This window comes from Amphibalanus amphitrite, unplaced genomic scaffold (assembly GCF_019059575.1).
Source record: "Amphibalanus amphitrite isolate SeventyFive unplaced genomic scaffold, NRLGWU_Aamphi_draft 000972F_arrow, whole genome shotgun sequence".
Lineage (NCBI taxonomy): Eukaryota > Metazoa > Arthropoda > Thecostraca > Balanomorpha > Balanidae > Amphibalanus > Amphibalanus amphitrite.
The window spans coordinates 198,122-211,423 of record NW_024882466.1 but is presented as its reverse complement, the minus strand read 5'-3'; positions in this window follow the sequence as shown (position 1 = coordinate 211,423).

Below are 13,302 nucleotides of genomic sequence, written 5' to 3'. Positions count from 1 at the left end.
CCTCTCGTCCGTCTCTGAGGGTCTTCTTCGCCTGTATTCAGCTCTGGCTGCCCACACTGGTGCCTCACCGCATGTCTGGCCTCCGCTCCAAGTCGGGATTCGCGCCTGCTCGCTATACTGCCAGCTCGGTCTTCAATTTCCTCATCTTCCTCAAGTAGTTTTAGCTCGAGTGCGTCCACCTCGGCCTGGTCGGCTGCTCGCTGAGCTTCTTCTCTGGCCTCTTCCATTTGGACCTCAGCATTCCTCTGGGCCCGCTTTATCGCCGCGTCTGCAGCCTTTTGGGCCTGCTCAGCCCGCAGCTTCGAGAGCTGAGCTCGTCTCCAGGCTGCACTTCTCTTGGAGGAGGTTGTTTTCTCTGACGATGCCTCGCTCCTTGTTTTGAGCGATTCGGCTCCATCAGGCCCACGCATAGTGCCACTTAAATCAATTGCAATTCGTAAAACAATCGTTTACAGCGACCGCTACAATAATTAAGCTTTTACGGATAATCCCGTTACAAGTATCCGGCCCGGAGGACCATTAAATGTTGATGTCAATCAACACTTCTACTGTTTTGCCGGCCTTAACGAGAAAATCAAGCTTTACACATTAAAAGGTCGTTGTATTTCGTGATAATAAATTATAGGCCAAAATTAAAACAAAGTTAGTTTTAGAATTCCCTCAGATCAATCACACATTCAGTAAAAACAAAAATCGATTCTCGCGCATTTTTCAACGCGCTGACAGCCAGGCAACACTTCTGATGAGCCAAGCAAATGCATCATGGACGCCTCATCCGTAAATATTCAATTTGTTGTTTTGGAAACAACAAGCCCTATAGGACCTAGGTACAGTTAGTGTAGGTACCATAGATGATCGGAATCTGTGCGGTTTCTGCTGATTTATTTTAAAAAGTGCATTCGTTACGGAACGGTCGTTTTCGAGCTACCTGCCCGACGTGTTCCAGTTAAGTGCAGATAACATAAGGTTTAATAACAGAAAAGAGCCTATTGTTCTGACTAAAGGTATTTGTTGTCGCATCCAAAACCCTCCAACTACTTATGAGTTGGGGTCGGACCAACCCGACCTGATGCGAGATATATGTACTTTTATATAAAAACAAAGCGTTTTACTAGTATATTCTGTTTTTGCGATATCTATTTTGCTTGCAGCTTGAGGCTAGACGGAAATTTCCCTTTCTTTGTGAGAATCAACTTCGTGCATAAATTTATTTCGGTAGGTCACTGTATGGCTGAAGACGTAGCAGTTTCTCGTCGTGGGGCACAGCGACACCACGTTTGGCGTGAAAGCTGAGCTGAACCTTGACTTAAAGGGACTATCCCACCTTCTAAAATGTTGTTAAAACCAGTTAAATTGTGCCCGACTTTATAGATTGGATGACCAGGAACACGGTTCTGGCATCTATTTTTCATTAAACATCTTAGGCTTCCCATATTCCAAACACAAACTTTCAAATATGTGACGTCACAGCCCAAAATTACCTCCTTCCCCAGGCCACATTACTGTCATAAAGCTGATTCTTTTTACTCTGTAGGCACCACAACAAAGTTCAGACCAAGTTTTAAGCGATTTTTCAACGAACAAACCCATTTAAATCAGAATGACTAAACGAGGTGACGTCACACTAACGGTCGCTCCATGTTGAAGATAGGGCCTTGTACAAGGCCCATTTTCAAATGAAGGGAACGAATTTCTTCAACACCAAGAGGCCGCGGGGGTTGTAACCTAGATAGATAGTGGTTTCTGAACCTCGCCGCAAACTTGGCTATCTCAACTCAAACCCCATGTTAAAGGTGGGATAGTCCCTTTAACCCGCGCCCCGCTGGGCTTTTCAGCCATACGCGACCTACTCGGGGGGGGGGCAGATTCTGCCCCCCCGTCTATACTTCCGAACCGATGGTCGTAGAAAGACGGGGAAAACGGAAATCGAAAGCTCTCAACAAGACGGATCTTAAAAGCCGATTTTCTTTGCTTAAGTATGTCAGAGGTCAGGTCAAGGTCAGGTCAGGAGTACAAAATGCAAATTTCTACAGTATCGGCCTTGCACCGTAGTTCCCGAAGAATGAACTGAAACGGATTGCCCAAAACGTTTTCTTACTTAGGCTACCAAAACAAGATTCGTTGCATACAATGCCATGCAGAGGTCAAGGTCAAGTTCAGGTCAGGTCACCAAATACGAAATATAGAAGAGGGCATGTGGCGACACATGTTTTATGTGTTGTTTTATTCATAGAATTCAATGGGCACACTCAATTAGTGATATGGACCACATCTGGATGAATTTCAGGTCGAGGCCAGGTCAAGGTCAGGTCAAATGAGGCCAAATTTTGAAGTTGATTGTAAGGCCTAAAAAGGTGTCTATCTGATGCACTTTTTCACCGCGAATCGAATGGTGCCAGTTTTGTTTCCGCATGAGGTCTAGAAGTTAAAGAAATCGAAAATTTTGTGTGTCGTAACGTCATAAAAGTTTGAATAACTCTCACATTCTTGAACCGATTCTTCTAAAAGTGGTACGTTGGTGCACATAGACCACTTCTCTAACATACATTCCGTTTTTTCTAAACATTTTTTATTATTTTATATTGAATTTTCCAATAAAAGGTCAGTTTTTTGACAAATTTTGGGCCAAAATCCAAAATTATCAAAAAACGAGATAGCCATTTGATAGACGAAGTAGAATCACGTAAAGCCTGTTTTGTTACGTCTTGATTCCTTTGAAAATGAAGCTGCTAGCGGCGTTTGGAGTTTTGTAGTCTTTACAAAAGCGAAAATGGCGTGACATGACGTCACTTAAACTCATTTTCTCAGAAATATTCCGACGGATTTCGCTCAAATTTTCAGGGAACTTGTTAAATTGATGTATGATAAGATACTGAAAGTTTGACGTCGCTGGCATAACGCGTTTAGAAGTTATTGGCGAAAAACGGGAGGAGGCAGATTCTGCCCCCCCCCCCCCCCCAGCGGGGCACGGGTTAGCGCTACTTGACATGCGACCGGTCATTCGCGCCCATGTATGATGTATGAAACTGAAATGAGGGCATGACATTGGCTGGCAACATTTTCGGGTTTGTGTTATTCGATACTTTGTTTGGTGTGCTCTTCTTTAATGCAAAAGGCTGGGCCTGAACATAAATATAGGTACTTAAATGCTTTGTAGATACCTACAGTCCTAAGCGGAACAATGAACAGCAACACCATGAAGGCTATTATAAAATAATGAAAATAATTCCATATAACACTACTCGATATCCATTTCAACGTTTCCAATAACCAAAGGTCATTGTCGTTGCGATTGGTGCACCCAGGTGCAAGTCCGGCACTTGTTCGGCTCTCACGTGCGTTCGGCTCCGTCAGCGACCATGAACAACTGCTGCGTCCGATAGCTGCTTCAGCTATGACGTCAAATGGTGCAGCTGTCAACTCCGACTGACAGCGACTGCTTGGCGCCCAGGGGCGCCCGGCAAATGCCCCCACGCCGTCCTGCAAGTGCCGGCAGCGTCACTCCGTTATCTGGAAATCGTCGGTTTCATCCGATACCACCCTTTTCCCCACCACAAAGGCCGATTGCCCGAGGGAACTCGGGCCGCAGAGGCGCCGCCAGGAGCAAAAACAGGGGATACGATACGGTTAGTTACTCATATGTATCTTTCCTCAGGAAATACTCATTTTTCTCTTCTGACATCATATGTCCAGGAGCTCCAATGTCAGGATTACTTAGGCTTCTCGAGATGTGTGGGTGAGGTGCCACGCACCGCGTGTTATCTGGAGCGCGGTGCCGACCAGGATCTGCGCGCTGGCGGCGCCCCTGCGCGGTCTCAGAGTCGGGCGGGATCGATGGCTGCGCGAAGCTGGGATCGCCTCCGGCGCCGTCCGGTAGCTGAGCCGAGCCGAGGTGTTAACTCGACAACACCCTGCCCCCTGTCGGCGTTGACACGAGTAGGGCCGTGAGACAAGGCACTGCGCCGGCAGGCAGGGCCTGGGGCATTCCACGTCAAATCGAACAAAAATCGGCTGTTTTGCACCTTACCATCAGCGACTCCATTATAAATTTGTGAGCGAGTTCCTGTGTGGCCCCGGAAATTACATTGATGTTTTTTTGCACATTCTGACCACAGGTCTTATAAATATAGGGCATCAAGTTTTTACAAAATGTTGCATCTTTATATTTTTGAACGACCATAACTTTGGTTGTACTTGTTTGATTTGAATGAAATAAACCTTACTGTTTAGGTAATTTCTTCAGGATTTGTTTAGAATTGCACCTACTTAAATATATGACCTTGAAATTTGCTTAACTCTGTTCTTAAGCACAAATATTGAAATAGCAAAACACACGTCACCTTCGATTTGGCTCATTTTCATATATTTTATTGCCTACCATATTCTTAACAACCTGTGAAAAAATTAGAGTGGGCCATTCATAAGTTTTGAAGAAAATTGCACATATGCAAACGTATGTTAGCACGCGCAGTGGAGGGGGAAGAGCGAATTTCGCCCACCCCTCCTGTTTTTCGCTAATATCTCGTAAGATTAATGCGAAATTAATTATGGCTACCTGTCAAGAATTGAATTGGACATCTCATCGTGCAAGCAATAAGAAAATCGGTTCACAACTGTTCTAGTAATAGCGGTGTAAAGTGAACATCCTGTCGCCGCAGCGACGCGGCGACTCGGCAGCCGGCGCCGACCGCTACGCGCCGCCTGAATTGTAGACTGTGCCGGGACGGAACGGAACGGTTCCGTCTTTACATCGCGCTCCCTACCGCTGATTACATTCGATTCGCGTCAAATTTTGTGAGAAGACCAAGAAATGTACAGGCAATCTTATGGTGAAAGAATTTTGAAAATCGGTTGGTAAACAATTGAAATATGAACGTGTAAACACAAAATTGTGATTGCTGCGTTTCCCGCATCGGCCGAGCCCGCCTCAGCCGGCGACATGTTACTCTTAGCAGGCCTCTAACTGCCATATTTATTATTGGATTAACTAGAAATTCCCCATACATACTAAAAAATGTATGTTCTTTCGTATAGTGAAGTTCAAAAGACGTGAAGATATCGTTGCGTGATAATGTTTTCGTTGAATTTACTTCATGATGTATTTCCACACGGCTCAAAATTCACGGCAAAATACCGTTTGCCTGAGACACTTTTACTATGGAACGTGAATGCTTAACTACGATGACTATGCATTTCCATTCTCGCAGAGTTTGGGATATCACTAATCAGCAATCATTCATTTCAGAAAGTGTACACAAGCAAGCATGTCTTGACTCTGTCTTTCAAGGTCACGCGCGGTTGCGTGATGTTGATGCATGAAAACGGCGTTTGCCGCGAAAGTTATGAATGGCCCACTCCAATTTTTTCGCAGATGGTTAGGAACATTGTGACGGACATAATATGTAAAAAATTACCCAAATCGAAGGTGACGTGTTTTTTGTTATTTAAATTTTTCTGTTTTAATTCAAAGTCAAATGCATTTCAAGGCCACTTCAATTTCATTTTGTAATTAAAAATCAAAGCCTTATCAATTGCCTATAAGACCCTGTTAATATCATTTTGATACCAGAAAAGGAACCAGAGTTATAGCCATTTAAAAAATTGATGTGTGGCATTTTTCGCTATATTCGATGACCTATATCTCAGCGATACGTTATCAAATTTCGAAAATATTATACGTAACTCAGTTTTGAACCATGCCCAGTCTGCCTACAAATTTTCAGAAAAATCGAAGGGGATGACTGATTTCGGTGTTTGATTTGACGTGGAATGCCCCGCCTGCAACGCAACTCGCACCGGGCTACTCAATGATCGAGAGCGTTCGTGAAGGGCTGGGATGAAATGCCTAGAACAGGATTGCACTCCAATAATAGTTTTGCAATCAATTTTATTGATTATTTCTTATCATTTATTGCAATGATACGAGGGCAAGTTATTTTTTTCACGTCTTCGACTGCGCTGTTTTACGATTGAAGTCGAACCCATTAGATGTCTAAGCCTTTCTGACTCACTGTCACTGTGACACAAATAAGCACTACTGATAACTTTCTAGCGCAACTTGTGCAAAGTCGCTAAAATACGCATGTAGACTTGCAATACCTCATTAATTGTTTACATTAGAAATTAAACATCTCTAATGAATAGTGCCCGAATAATATTTTTATCGTCGAGAGGAAGCCACACTAGGCATTGGTTGCTTGATAGTGAATTGCAGAAGCAAGCAAGCATAAACCTTACCGGGTAAACACTTCTACAAGCTAAAAACATCAACAAACTTTTAAAAAGCTTAAAATAATCAGCTTGTAGAGCTGAGGGCGACAACCACTGACTGCTGCTTCTACAAAGAGCGGCCGGCGGCGTCGTGTTCGCTTAGGCATAATGCCTTAGAGGTGGCTCCCGACCATGACCGCCTCTATGCAGCAATAACCCACGCGATACATCTGCGTCACTATCTAGCGACTCGGGAGACGGTTACCGAACACCGCCAGCTCGGCAAAGTCAAGGCCGGGCTGTGCGCTGTGCCGGAACAGATGAACGTATCTGCCCGTCACGGGCACGTCGCACCGAAACAGTCGCGCGTATCCCTGCACGACAAACTGCCTCTCCAGCCAGACGCAGCGCGCCGAATGGCGTCCGTCTAACTCCCTCCTGTCGCTTCCGACGCGCACCTCCGTCAGACGATTGCCCTCCCCGCAGCAGTCGTCGCGAGCGACGAACAGGACGCTGGTGACCTGGACCGGACCGCCGAGGTCCACCGTCCACGACGACCCGTCACCGGAAGTGTGAACGAACGTGGAGGTGTCATTGTCGTTGCCATTTCCGGGCTGTGTTGCTGAGGGTGGAGGCGAGTTCAGCCAGCTGTCTCGGCCAAGGGCTAAGTTTTCGCCGATGTACTGACAGAGCACACCTTTGCGGGAGATGCAGGAGCCATCGTAGAGTAGATTTTTATTAATTGGGGAAAGAAGTACGCAGTCTTCTCCATACAAGTCGTTCGGTTCACTCTTATCCCAGGCGATAGACGTTGCTTCAGCACCATCACTTCGAACAAAACGGCCCTCTTCGACCAAATCATCGAGTCCGATGTTCACGAACCCAGATATCGTGCTGACAAAGTTTTGAATGCCATTTAATTCTTCACTCGTCGAAGCGGGGAACAGAATCGCATTGTCCCGGAAACATGTGGTTGCGCCGTCGAAGGCACGAACTCCTCCGATGTAACGCAGATAGTTACCATTCACGAGCTGGTAGTCACCCCGCGGGGTACCAACAGGCCGGGGAAAGATCCAGACGAACGACCGAACATCGCGCCCCGAGCCAGCGTCGGAGGTCACTCCATCAGAATAGAGCCTACAGAGTGCTTCGGCCGCGGAAAAGTCGAAGGCCATGCAAGTGAGATTGGCAGCACATGTTGCGTTGCACACTTCCAAGGAGATCCCTGAAACCTCAGCGAATAGGCCAGATAGAAGACGTCCTGTGTCGACCTCGACGAAGTGTCCCGACTTCCTGCACAAGCTGTCTTCGGATTCTTGTAGAGGGAACGGGCACACGCAGACGCCACCGTTACTGCAGATGGCTTCTGGAGTCGTCAGCGAGCAGTCTGTTGTCGTCAGACACGGTTCGCCCAGGTGACGGACGCCTCGTCTGGCGAACCACTGCCACAGATCGGCAGTCGGCTCACTCAGCCGGGCTGTGGTGGGAAGCAGCGTGGCCAGCAGACACGCGGAGGTCGCTCTGTTGAAGCCGTATCCCATGCAGGAGGGGTCTCCCAGACAGGCGACTCGACACTGGCACTCGGTGGTGCCGTCATTGAACTGCTTTGTCACTTCATCTGATAAAGTAGCAGAGATGGGATCCAGAGTATCAAACGAGAAAGCACGAGGATGGCGCCACACATCGGTGTCTGCCGTTCGGGATAAGATCAGACCGGGAGCTGCGAGCCCTAGCACGTACGTCAGGAGTCGCGTAGGAAACATTTCTCCCGAGATTTAGCAGGGTTCGAGCAATCCGATAGCACCACTGACTGACCGGAGCGGTCTCACTCATGGCACAATAAGCTCTGATTTCTAGCTACCTGAGTTGACTTCGTCCGTTTTCGTTGTTTCCATAGAAATACTGATCGTGAGCTCACGGCATTCCAGAATCCTTGTAAATGTCCTACTTCAACATAGGTCACTATTTAATTATTGATGCTGATAAGTGGTACATGTGACCCGTCTGATGGTATCGTTTGACAGGCACTTGTTAACAACGATGTCGACTGTCCACGGTCCTTTAGTAGGAACTCTTGCACCCTCCGATCACGGAGCTTTGCTGTATGGCCTTGTGGATTTGTAAATGTTATACAGCGGCGACTGTAGCATTGCAGACTTTTCTGCTTTTCATTCGTGAAAGACTTGCGTCGAATGCAGTCTTATTGCTTAGTTTATTACAAATGACTTGAATTATTGCTCAGAATCCCAAGTAGTAGTAAATGTTTCGAAAAAGAAACCGATTGCATTGAAATTATTATATTTTTTGTGAAACACTGAGTATTTGGAGTGAACATTGTGAATAGCTGCTAATTTTAGCAAGGACTTTTCGGAGTGGTGAAATCAGATATGATCCAGCAAATCTTTATAGGTACAGTGTCAGGTCATTCAGGGTCAGCATCACATCATTGACCCTGTTTGACCTCTGCGTATATACGCTCAGCCTTCGCAGTTTGCAGCTGCTCAACATGCATATACATATTTACACCTCATGATTTGGAGAACTCTACATTAAAACTCCTCGTCTCAATCTCTGTCATATTCCGTGCTCATTGCAGCGCAGTGGCGCCCTCCTCGCCGCATTTCTTCCTCCCGAGGGGTGGGGCGCGCCGGCAGCCCGACCCGACCCGACTGGGCCGGTTAACGCCCGCCATCGATCCCGGACAGAGCCGTCGGCGTTTGTTATTCGTTGGCGGTGCTCATTTCGCTGGGTGGCACGGCCGGCCACCGCGCCATTTCTGCCGCAGCCGCGCCGTATTTGTTATCGCAGCCGTAATCCGGGTCCCGATGGTGGCGGAGAAAAAGAGGAGGACCGCCCTCTATAGGCGGAGAAAGAGAAGTGCAGGGAAGAGCGAGACGACATGGGGAGTCGAAATATGGTGATGGAATAAGTTAAATGTATGTCGGAAAAGTGTGTAAACTGTAGATAGCAAATATTTTATTAGATATAAAGAAACAAAGCAAGAAATAACATAAAAACTGCACAAAAATCGATTTCGAGCGAAATATGCGACACGACGGATAATTACGTTTCCTAAGATGATAAAAGAATTATCATGTCCCTTGCTTGCACAAGTTACATTCATCGCTTTCCCTCTCGTCTCTCTCTCTCTCTCTCTCTCTCTCTCTCTCTCTCTCTCTCTCTCTCTCTCTCTCTCTCTCTCTCTCTCTCTCTCTCTCTCTCACTCTCTCTCTCTTTCACTCTCTCTCTCTCTCTGTCTTTCCTGCTTTGTTTCCTCTGCCTATTTATTTAGGTAACTTCTTTGTTGTCTCACCTTCATTTCTTCCTTCTCTAATTTTCTCGTGTCCGTTTATCTTCTTTCTCATTTAACATCTGATTTCCATTTCAGGGGGCATTTTGTTTTTCTCATTCTCCTTTCCTTTCCCCGCTTTTTTCATCGCCTACTCATTCATGTCGCTCCAATCGGCCCTGTTTTTCCTGCGCATATTCGGACCGGCAAGCTGGTATTGATTTTATGCCATAGGCGGGATTTACTGTGGTTGGGGCTCCAGGACATATGGACTGTTCGCTAGCTGAACACGCAGTTTGCGCCGAGCCGGCGCCGTAGGTGGTTGAACCCGAGCTGTTGCCATGGTAACCCGATTAGACGGATAAAAATAATTGCCTGTCCACTTACACCCAAAGTGGGCGAAACGATAGCGGAGGGGAGCGTAACGCACCGGGCCGCAGGGCAGCGCTGGTTGCCCGCTGCCGGTACTGATGTTGAGGCTCGGAAAAATGAAATGTCTTTGTCTGGTGCTTATCTTGTTAGTTGTTATCCATACATAGTCTCTCGCCAGCCGAAATAGAACTGACAGTACAGGCTCACGGAGATATTTCAAAGTCAGCAGTGCTCTAACAGCTGGCTTGGTCCTCTCTCCCCTCCGACTGGCAGTTTTCTTAAAGAAAGGATCCTTTTTTGGCGTGGGTCCTAGGAGTGAGAAAGTGAACGAATTATACATACATACACTGTGGTGAAAACTATTCCTATAAGCTGCGTTTCACCTCAAGCGGAGCTGTCCTTTGTCTGTAATACCGGCGCGGAATCCTGCCCTGGCGTGTCACCGAGCACCGAGCTGGCCATGGATTTATTGATCGCAGCCCACTTTATTTGGCCAGGTCTCAATTTGCCGATTGTGGCGTGTGTACCGCACATTGGACAAGTCAACAGCGCGCACCTGGTACGGTAAATGCGCGGCCAAATCACGTGGCTTTTTGCCCCAGCCACGAGGACAAATCAATGCTGCCATGTCGGACAGGCTTAATTGCACGCCAAATGACAGTGAGGCCACTATTGTTATATTATATAATTGAGATAAAAAGTATTTTATTTTTGAAAATGATTAGAGGGATAGCTGTATCAAAGCAGCTTTAATTTATATGTGGTTTATTATTGTTATCATCTCCAGTGTACTGCTCACGGATGCATCTTATTCCTATTATTGACGCTTTTCTAACGATACAAAAAAAAGAACTGACGAGTCATCCAATTATATAAACTGCGCCATGCCAGTCGCTCCCCATCACCTGGATGTGACTCTGAAAGACATGGTGGCTTGTCAGGCGCCAGGTGCTAACGATCCCACCGGAACCCAGCCCGAGGCAAAAATCCATACCGCGACTAAACTGCGCCCCGAAGTGATCCGGGAGCCCGCCGAAGGGGGAGGGGAGGGGTGGGGTGACAGCGCCGCCGTCACCCCGCGTGCCGACTGCGTGGCTTCGACAGCGTCGAGTCGTCGTGGCCGTCGTCGCCGTCGCGTGTCCGCGCCGCGGCGCATTGCTAATGCATGTCGCGGCGCCCCTCCGGTCGGGCGGCGACGCCCGACCCGACGGGCCGCGGCGGCGGCGGGGGCGGGGGCGGGGGCGGCTCAACTGTCGCCGCGCGCCTCACCCGCCGGCGGCGGTCGATAGGCCCGCCGAGCGGCCGTAAATTTACACGCCGAGCGGCGCGCCCGTCGACTGGGCAGCCCAAGTCGGCGGCGGCGGCGGCTGCGGCGCCTGCTCTCGGCCCGCCGCCCGGACGGCCCGATCAATACGGTGGACAGTGGAGCGGCGCGCCGCTGCCGCCAGCCACCCCTTCCGGCGCCGGCGGCCCCACCCCGCGGCCTCAAACCGGCCGCTGCCGCCCCACCCCACGGGCGGGAGCGGGCGGCCGCTCCGAACAGGAAATCCTGTGCAAGAAGGAGCTGGCTGAACGCGTGGTTTTGTCTGAAAGGCTGCAATTGTTGAACACAAACTTATTTAACTCGGAATAAAAAAAAATTGTAACACGTTTTTCATCTCAAACGTACATTTTGCAACAAAATCATCTTGCATTTATTTGAAATGATAAACCATCGAAAGATATTCGATTTTGATATTGTGGTTACTCAAGAATAGTCGTTTATCTTCTTAGTAAATGCGCAGATCCAGGAAACATCATGGGAGGCTCTTAGAAATGGGTAGGCAGGGTTCACTGTTAGGAAATGTGAGCTCAATGGTGAAAGGAGAGTCGATACACCCATTTCTCGAGAAACTAACGGAACAGTTCTTGAGAAGAACTGGTGTGGAAGTAATTGCATGTCTGCACGAATATGTGAGCAACAGTGCTGTGACGTGAGATCCCTCTGCTAGTTCCGGGACAGTTGATCGATCGCGTCAGACATTGTCCCGACCTGTCGTCCCGGAGTCGCTGACTCCGCACCGCGCATCAGCGCATGAGTCAGCTCGCTGCTCAACAGTCAGCAGCGGCCCGGCTCCATTCTCCGCCAGTTAAAGGGACCCTCCCACCTTAACATTAGATTTGAGTTGAGATAGCCAAAATGGGGTCCCTGGCTCACAATTACCGGTTTCGGCACTCACAACATCGAGAAATGCCTTAAATCGGAAATATTGAATTTCAAAATTGCAGCATTTTGATTCAGAGGGGCTAATGCATAGGTATACCCCTCTGAATGTGTGACGTCAGCGCAGATATCTAACGATTTTTAAATGTTTGACTAAAACGTTTTGTAGCACGCGGTGGTATATGCTGCTTTGCGCGCAACAAATGCCGCACTTTCAAATAAAGTCGCTATAGGAACAGCGGAGATCCCAAAAAGTAAACAAAAGTAAAAGTCTAATATCTTGAAAACCGGTGAATATTTTTCGATGAAATTTGGTAGATATTCGTTTTTGCTCTTTCTGAACCGAGCGACATCACTTTCATGCCAATTCATTTACTTTTTTGAAGGTGGGAGGGTCCCTTTAAACGTCCCCCCCCCCCGTGTCGTCACCCTCGCGGCTCCCGCCCCCGCCCCGCCCCTACCCCTCGGGCCGCAGTTCACCCTCCGCTGCTGAAACGAACAGCCACATTGATCAGAGACGCACAGACAGTTTGTGTGCGTGTGCGTGGCTCGACGCTGCCCAGGGCTGAAATGGGAATCGATACGCCAGGCCAGGCCCGCTGGAGAACAAAGGGTGACAGGCAGTGCCTGCGCGGCGGCCCCACACGAGACCGGTCTCCGTTGGGGATAACGATCGGAACAAGACAGCGTTCTTCTGCGATTTATCTGCATGCTGCTGTTCAATAGATAAGACAATATTTATGTCTCAGCAACTCGCCATACTATAGTCAGTCTCGGTATGTGATAAGTAATTCAACAGAGGTGAAATAAAGTGCCGTCACGGCGACGCACGGCGGTGGAAAATCGAGCAGACTCAGCGATCCTCGATGGTGGAAAAAATGCCGCCGCCGATGCTCTGTCTGTTAAACCCGATCCGGCTTTTCCTTGTCTAAAGAAAGCATCTAAATTTTAAAAAATGAATGTTTTTATCAAACCTAAGCCTTTTTATCTTTTTCCCTGAATTTCCCTATAATTATGAGAAGTTCTCGAAACCCTAGAGAAATATTCAGGTGTTTCGCAGATTTCTTAGAAATTCCCCAGATCCACTGACTTTTCACCGGAAGTTCTGGTTGGTGGAATATGGTGGAAGGCGAAAATAAAGTAAACTGCTGCGTTAAATGCGGCAATACTCCCGTCAAATATAAATAGGATTTTTCTGATTTCAATAATCTATTTTTCTTCGCTCATA